Here is a 9,093-nt window from a genome sequence, read left to right as displayed (position 1 = left end):
GGACCGGGGCACGAACCCGTGTCCCCTGCATCGGCAGGCGGACTCTCAACCACTGCGCCACCAGCGAAGCCCCGCATGTGTGGTTTTGTTAGGCATTGCTAAATTTCCCTCCAGAAGGTTTGTGCTGAGTCGCGTTCTCATCAGGGATGCCAGCACAGCGTTTCAGCTGCCCGAAACGCCGGTCTTAGAACGCTTTGCATGGCTTGCAGTTACCGAAGATTTCCACTAGGTGGCAGACAAAGCCCGTCACAGGGAACAGCGCTCTCGTTTCCCGAAGATTTCGTTTTCAAGGGCCCTCTATCACAGTCACGTGTGAGTTGAAGTAGTAGCTGTCATAACACTTTTATCCCAGTTAGCAACTAGCATTCGTTGTACTGGTAGTAATGAAAACATTACTTTTTGTTAACAATGAACATTTGTCGTTTGATTATTCACTCATTCATTCAAGTATTTGTTCTATGCACTGTTCCAGGCTCTGGGCATGAGAATAAAAACAAACAAACATCTTGCCGGCACAGAGCTTGCATTCCACTGGGGGAGAGACAAGCAACACGTACATAAGTCCGATATGTAGGCTGTCAGGTGGGCCCATGTACTACAGAGAAAGGTAAAACAAGGAAGGGGAGCAGGGTTTGGGGGTCAGTAAGTGAATGGTTGTTTAGGATCTTAGTGTGGTCGGAGAAGGGCTGCTGAGAAGCCCTTACTGGAGGGAGTCAGCCCTGAGGACCCGCGAGGAGATGATGAGGACACGGGAAGGGGAAGTGCAAAGGCCCTGAGGCAGGAGCGCCAGGCCTCAAGGCGAGTTGCTGGGGGTCCCGTACTTGAGGCCCAGTGAGGGAGGGGATGAGGTGGGACACAGGGAGCGGGTGCCTCGCAGGCCACCGGCAGGACTCGAGTTTCCCTCCTAGAGAGATGAGGGCCGTGGAGAGACTGTGGAAACCCTCCTTCCCCGACTGCCCGGACAGAGACGCACTCATCCTCCAGGTGTCTCCAAACGGCCCAGGCCGGGCCACACCTGATCTGGGCTTTGTTGGTCTCTGTTCTCAGGGGCCCTTGGGGGTGGGGGATATGGGGACGACAGATGGGGGGAGATGAGGCTTCCTGTGGGAGCCAAAGCACCTTTCAGGGGCCCTGCTGGGTGACCTCTGCCTTCCATTGTCTTTGGGCCACTTAACAATTCTGTAAACTGTAGAAAATGGGTAATACACGAAGCCTCGCTGTTTATCAAAATGCAGGTGGATCTCATGTCGGGGATGCAGTTAGTTGTGCAGCTCTGCGTCTGTCTGTCTGTCCTCCCATCGGCTTCCGATCCTTTGAAGCCTCCTCTGAACCTGCTGTACCGTCCTACTGGCCCCTCCTTAACCAATGAGTTGGGTCACGTTTTTGACACATGATCGTCTTATATTGCATGAGTCGTGAGTCTGCCGCTTCAGAAGTTCCCTTTCCTGGTGCCCCGAGCCCTTCTCAGCCATGGTGCGGACATGAAGACACCTCTAGCACGTTACCCCAGGAGGTGAAGAAATTAGATTCCCTTCCATTTGGAAAACCCATAAAAAGGAAATGTGATGGAGAGGAGGGGGCAGTGGCTGTGGGAGGACCCGCTGCAGCCCAGGCTCTCCTGTCTTCCATTCTCTAGGCGTCAGGGCCACCCAGGGGAGGGGGCCCAGCGGGGACCTGCCCGAGGGTGGTGACCCGGGAGATGTAGCACCCTGGAGGCAAAGGGGAGGCTCTAAGCTCCTGAGGGCAGAGCCTGGTCTCACCACGAGCCCCTCCCCCTCCTCCCACCAGACCCTCGCTCCCCGTGCAGGCGAGAGGGAGGCCTCCCCAGCCCTGAGGTCACTCCTGGTGCCCTCAGGAAAGCGCCTGCCTTTATTGGGCAAACTTCTGGATTCCTTCAACTTGGAGAGACCGCGAGTCTGCTCAGTACCCTTCCCTCCCCAGTGTGTGTGGACTTAGACGTCAGGCAGACGCTGCAGGAGCTTTGCCTCTCACTTGGAACAGTGCCTTCTGGCCACTTCGTTCTTCCAGAAACACCCTCTCCCCTTCACTCACTCATCCTTCCTTCCGTCATTTATCTAAAATACTCCAGAGGAGGGGTCTCTTGTGCCAGATGGTCAGGGAAGACCTTTCAGAGGACACTTTGAACAAACCTGTGTGAGGTGAGGACCCAGTGATGGGAAAAGCAAGTGCAAAGGCCCTGAGGTTCTCCTAGAAACCCACCCCTTCCTTCAGAGGGCTGAGCTCCATTCTTAATTATACCTTCATTTGTGTTGTAATTGGGTCCTTAACGGATATGCTGTCCCCAAATGTGCCACTTTGGCATAAGGGTTATTTTGAGCTGAAGGCAGCTGGGGCAGGAAGAGTTCTCCGCCCTCCCCTTTTCTGCCTAAAAGCAGGACATACATTTCCCACTGAGGAAGGTGCCCCCCTTCCCCGCACACCAGGGGGAGAACAGTGACTCTTATCATCAAAGACTGGGAGTCGAAGCCGAGATGCATTTGCATAAACAGACCTGACTAGAACAGTCCTGTTTCCCATTAGTTTCCCCCGTATATTTCCTAGTCACTTCCCCACAGTTTGTCCCTTGAACCCTAAACCCTCTTTCCTTTGTTAAAATGGTATCTAAGCCCCTGAGTCTGCCTGCGTCTTTGATTGTCACTTCTTTTCTGTGAACTCCCGTGCACACAAATATTAGTAAAAATTGTCTTCTGTTCATCTTTTATTAGTTTAATTCATAAACCCCTATTTACTGAGCATAAGAGAGTAGAGGAAAAGCTTTCCTCCCCAACATTTTTTGGTCTTTTTTTCTCTTTTATTATTTTATTAGTATTTCAGTTTTCTTTTTTTTTTTTCCTCCCCAACATTTTAAATTCTCTATTTTAAATAGATTTTGGCTCTTCTTATTCTAGAGTTTGGATGTACCACAATTTAACCAGTTCCCTACTGGTGGATGTCTGGGTGCTCTCCCGTGTTTTGTTATTACGAACACATATGGCACCTATTTCCCTAGATTGGGCGGGATTTGATGCTTCCCACTTCAGGCCGTACAACCGCCATCTGCCAGTGTTTGGGTTTATTCCACAGTCAGCAAACACTGAAAGCACAGCCAGGCAAGGCACTGAAAACAAAAACGCTGCAATGGCTGACACGTGACTTATTTTAGAACTTCTAAGTACAGTTAAGTGATCACTCACCCCACTTAAATTCTGAGCTGTTTAAAGGGCCATCTGGCTCATCAGAATGTGAAAGACTTTGCCCAGCAACCTGGAAAAGTACCCAAGATGAAGACAGAGCGCTTTTTAACCACTGACAGTGAGTCCCAGTGGAACCTCAGCCGAGTGTTAGCTCCTTGAGGACAAGAATGTTGTCAACTAAATAAACTGCATAATGTCTGGGCCTATTTTTGTAAAAACTGTTTCCTTTTTTTCTGATTACATAGGCAATGCAACCGAAAGCACAAGTAACCAAAGAAAAATAGATAAGTTAGACTTCATCAAAATTAAAAGCTTTTGCGCTCCAAAGGAAACTATAAGAAAGTGAAAAGACAACTCAGAGAATGGGAGAAAATATTTGTAAATTATATATTTGACAAGGATCTAGTGTGAAGCATATAGGAAGAACTCACAACTCAACCGTGAAAAGAAAAAAACCCCAGTGAAAATGGGCAAAGGACTTAAAGAGACATTTCTTCAAAGAAATGTACAAATGGCCAATCAGTACATAAAAAGATGCTCATCATCAGTCATCAGGGAAATGCAAATCAAAACCACAGTGAGACACCACTTTGTACCCACTAGGATGTCTGTCATCAAAAAGGTAGACAATAGGAGGTGTTGGTGAGGATGTGGAGAAACTGGAATCTTCACACATTGCCAGCAGAAATGTAAAATTATGCAGTTACTTTTGAAAAGAGTCTGGCATGTCCTCAAAGTGTTACATATACAGACTCACCATATGACCCAGCAATTCCATTCCTAGGCGTCCACCAAGGAAAATGAAAACATATGTCCACACAAAATTTGTACATGAATGTTCATAACAGCATTATTCATAATAGCCAAAAAGTGGAAACTCAAATGTCCATCATCTGGTAAATGGATTAATAGTGTAGAATACCCAAACTGTGGAATATTATTCAGCCATAAAAAGGAACGACGACTGAAAAAAAAAAAAAAAAAAAAAGGAATGAAGACACAAAAGACCACATACTATATGATCTATGTTATGGAGGAAAAACTTCTCCTCCACCCTCTTAGGTTCAGTCCATGGGAACCTGTGAATTAAACTAACAAATGTATACCTTTTCTCCAAATTAACAGGAGAAAAGGCATACATTTTTTACCAATACTTATGTGCACAGCAGTTCAAAGAAAAAAGTGAAACCCAAAGACGTGGTTAGATTCGGGAAGTCATAGACCATTTTAACCAAGGAAAGAGGGTTTGAGCTTTGAGGCATGACAAATCGTGGGGATGCAACCAGGAAATCTATGGGGGAAACGAATGGACGATAAGGGTTATGGTGGTGAGGTTGTTTATGCAGACTCAGTGCCAGCCCTCCATCTCTGGGGATGAGTTGCTCTCCTCTTCCTAGTGTGGGAGAAGAGGACACCTTCACAGGGGAAGGTATGCCCTGATTCTAGGCTGTTCCAGGGAGCTGCCCAGAAATGGCAGCCGGATGACCAGTGCTGGCAAAGTCTCCTCCAAGTCGGCTCAGGATCCTCTCTCTCAGCAGCAGCATCCCGAGGCCATGAGGCCCCCCAAACCTGTGTCTGCCTCTAAAACTGGTCTGGGTAAGACGAGGGCAGCTTTGGAGGGGTTCGAGCACGCCTGAGGGAAAGAAGACGCCACGGAGGCTTCTGTGGGCTCATTTTAGCCCCCAGACACTGGCTCAACAGAAGTCATTCTCTTTACCCCTCGCCGTGTTCCCCTCCCCACCCCCTGGTCCGCCTCTGATTCATAGACCGTCATCACTCATGGGTAAAAGTCACCATTTCCTGGAACCCTCCTGCAAGCAGGGCTCACTGAGGGCTTCACAAACTTCATCTAATTAATGTGACCCTCACAGCTGTTCCAGCAAAGAGCTCTGGGCTCTCGAGTCAGGCACGGGTCACTGGCTCCATGACGTCCTGCCCTGGGAACTTGGACTTGGGACCCACCTTATTGAATTTACTTTTCCTCATCAGTGAAATGAGGGGTGACAGTGGGAGGCCCTGAGTGAGGGAACCCACCCTGCACCTGATACCTGCTCTTCACATCCTCGTAGGCCCCAAATCATGGTGGGTGGTGGGGATGGCCTCAGCACCCCTGGAGCAAGCTTGGAGGAGACTTTGAACCAAAGGCTGATTCTAGATTCTAATAGCTTTCCACCCTGGGGTGCCAGATCTAGCAAATAAAAATACAGGATGCCCCCTTAAATTTGAATTTCAGACACACAATGACAATGAATAATTTTATTTTTTTTTAATTTTAAAAAGATTATTTATTTATTTATTTATTTATTTATTTTTGGCTGCATCTGGTGTTAGTTGCAGCACGTGGGATCTTCGTTGAGGCGTGCAGGAGCTTTCGTTGCAGCACGCGGGCTTCTCTCTAGTTGCAGCGTATGCGTTTCCTCTTCTCTAGTTGTGGCACGCAGCTCCAGGGCACATGGGCTCTGTAGTTTTGCCGTACGCAGGTTCTCTACTTGAGGCGCGTGAGCTCAGTAGTTGTGGCGCGCGGGCTTAGTCTCCCTGCAGCATGTGGGATCCTAGCTCCCCGACCAGGGATTGAACCCGCGTCCCCTGCATTGGAAGGTGGATTCTTTACCACTGGACCACCAGGGAAGTCCCTGAGTAATTGTAGTATAAGTATATTCCGTACAATATTTGAGACATACTTATACTAAAACTTTATTCTTTGTTGATTTGAAATTCAAGTTTATCTGGGCACCTTGTATGTTACCAGGCAACCCATGGTGACTTGTCCAGTGTTTGGCGGACACAAGAGACAAAATCTTGGCAAAAAAGTTAAATCAACTATTCTTCAATAAGAAATCTTTTTAGGGATTTCCCTGGTGGTCCAGTGGTTAAGACTCCATACTTCCACTGCAGGGGGCACGGGTTTGATCCCTGGTTAGGGAACTAAGATCCCGCATGCCACGTGGCGCTACCAAAATTTTCTTTTTAAGTTTTAAAAAATCTTTTTTAAAAATCTTGGGAAAAAGAGAAGTAGAAGATCCTGAAAGTCGTACTTGCCTTCTGACCACAGTTTGAATGGTAAGGTCACCTCTACAGAGTGGCGGTAAGGGAGGACTCTCCTTCAACTCCCATTCACGCTTTTTAACAGTTTATTGAGGTATAATTCACATCGCATACAATCTACTCACAGCATACAACTGAATGGCATGTTTTGTATAGTCACAGGTATGTGCAACCATCACCACAGTCCACTTTAAACATTTTCATCACCTCAGACACCAGCCGCATACCCATTAGCACTCACTCTCCATCCCTGCCCTGCCACTGGTAACCACTAATCTGCTTTCTGTCTTTATGGATTGGCCTCTTCTGGACATTTCTCATAAACTGAGTCATACACGTGCAGCCTTTTGTGTCTGTAGCATGTATCATGTTCCTTCTCATGGCTGAATAATATTCTATTGCATGGATGGACCACATTTGGTTTATCCATTTGTCCATCGATGGACATTTGGGTTGTTTGCACCTTTGGGCTATTAGCTCTCTCATTCTTAATCCTATCACCTTACCTCCTTCATCGTTATTACGCCATCATCCTACTTATCTACCCATAGCTGTTTGTTTTCTCCCTCCCTCACTGCACTGTAAGCTCCAAGCAGGCACAGAGTTTTGTCTGAATCACTGCTGGGTGCCTGGCCCACAACGATGAATGAGTGATTGGAACTGGACCTGCTCCCACTGAGTCAGGCCTCTGGGAAGTGAGGGCATCCTGAGCTCAGGGAGAAGAAAGTTCTCAGAGTTTCCAGGTGTGGCCTGGAGACGCTGCTTTTCTCTTGGCCACCGCGACCTCTGCTTTGAGAGTCTGCACCATCAACTTTATCTTCCTCGGAACCTGTCACGTAGAGGGGAGGTGTTGGGACAAGTGGTGGAAACGGGTGCGCTGCGGGGAGCGGGGTGGGGGCAGTTGGGGTGGGAGGGGCCGCTATCTTCTGGGAACCGATTCCTGAAACTTGCTGGTTCTGCAGCGGTTTCAACACTTACCCCGTGGGAGGCTCCCATCTGTGATCAACTCTCCTAGCCCAGATGAGGATGCTGATAATCGCCTCTGCTCAGCATTTTATTTTATTTTTATCGTTTGGGGGAAATTTGCCAAATATACCCTCTTTCCTGGAAAAGGAAATTTTTATTTCCTTTTTTAAAAGAATAAATTTATTTATTTATTTTTGGCTGCGTTGGGTCTTCGTTGCCGCGCACGGGCTTTCTCCTAGTTGCGGCGAGCGGGGGCTACTCTTCGTTGCGGTGCGCGGGCTTCTCATCGCGGTGGCTTCTCTTGTTGCGGAGCACGGGCTCTAGGCACTCAGGCTTCAGTAGTTATCGCACGCGGGCTCGGTGGCTGTGGCTCGCGGGCTCTAGAGCGCAGGCTCAGTAGTCGTGGCGCACGGGCTCCGTTGCTCCGCGGCATGTGGGATCTTCCCGGACCAGGGCTCGAACCCGTGTCCCCTGCGTTGGCAGGCGGATTCTTGACCACCGCACCACCAGGGAAGCCCAATTTCTATTATCTTGACTTCATTCTCAGACCAGCCTTCCCCTGTGCTTGCGAAAAGGCTGCCGGGAGCTCCTGAGGCCACCGCCACGCGGATCTTTCCTTTGGCTTCCTTGTCAAACGTCTCGTGGCCTCTCATTGGCTCTTTCTAGATCATCCGCCCATCCCCGACCAATCGCAATGGCTGAGGTGAAAGCCGAGTGCTGATTGGCTTAGGCCTAGGTCACAAGCCCCATCCTCGGCCTGGATGCTCAATTTGGGGAGACGTGTGGAATGGGAGCACGGCCCTGGAGGAAAGCGGGGGCACCTGCTTCCAGAGGAAGGATGGATGGAAAATGCGGAAGGGACACCAAATACCGTCTTTATGAGAACGTAAAGTGAAAGCCTGGAGCGGTGGGGTTCATGCTCAGAGGTAGCTGGGGCCAGATCAGGGAGGGCCCAAAGGGAGGTGCCTGCAGCTTAGATGCAGGGGGCGGGGGTGGGGAGGTGTGGAGGATGTGAGCCAGCGTCCCGGAGACAGCGAGTCTCATCCGTGGGCTGCCTGGCTCAAGCGGCGAGGGTGGCCAGTGGTTTCCATCTTTGAGGCAGTTCTTTCGTCTCGACAATGATGGAAGAGTAGGGGTGCTGCTTCCCCTGAGTTCCTTCCTTCATCGACTTGTAATCCACCCGGTGTACTCAGAGGTCCTCACACTTTTTCTGTGCTTGGCCAGAAACAGTAAATCTTGTGGGCTCTGAGGGCCATCTGGTCTCTGTCACATCCGCTCAACTTCACTGTTGTAGCGACAGCAGCCACATTACCCGCATATTGCCCGTGGCTGCTTTTGAGACAATGTGTACCGCAGAGCCTAAAATTCCTATCTAGCCCTTTACAGAAAATGTTTGCCAACCCTGTCATATACTAGGAACGTCTTCCAAGCGAGTAAACACCCTTCCTCACCACCGCTTTTAGCGACTGCATTTCGCTTCCCTTCCATAGGCTTTTACAAAGCTGCTCTACCGAGGACATTTATTTCCCTGGCACATGTTCTCAAAAATGAGTTTGTTAAGGAAGACACCTGAATTTGAGAAGGCAGGGGGACGTGTGTCCCCAAAGCCCCGCCTGACTTCTCTCCCGGCCCAGCCCGGGTCTCTAAGCTCTGAAGGGCTGAAGAACAGACGTTTTCTCAGGCAGGTCTCCTGACTCAAGAACTTGCAACTTTGCAAACCCACAAAGTAGGCCACCTACTCAGGAATCCACTGGCCCTGTCCTGATAGTCCAGGATAGTCCCTGCTGGTCCCTGCAACCTGGTCCCAACCACATCAAGCTGTTTACAAGGAGCTCCTTGAAAAATTTCCCCCTTAATTACAGTTTAAGCTGTGCTAAAGAATCACTTG

This window comes from Physeter macrocephalus, chromosome 14 (genome assembly GCF_002837175.3).
Source record: "Physeter macrocephalus isolate SW-GA chromosome 14, ASM283717v5, whole genome shotgun sequence".
Classification (NCBI taxonomy): Eukaryota; Metazoa; Chordata; class Mammalia; order Artiodactyla; family Physeteridae; genus Physeter; species Physeter macrocephalus.
Note: the sequence above shows the minus strand (reverse complement) of the source record.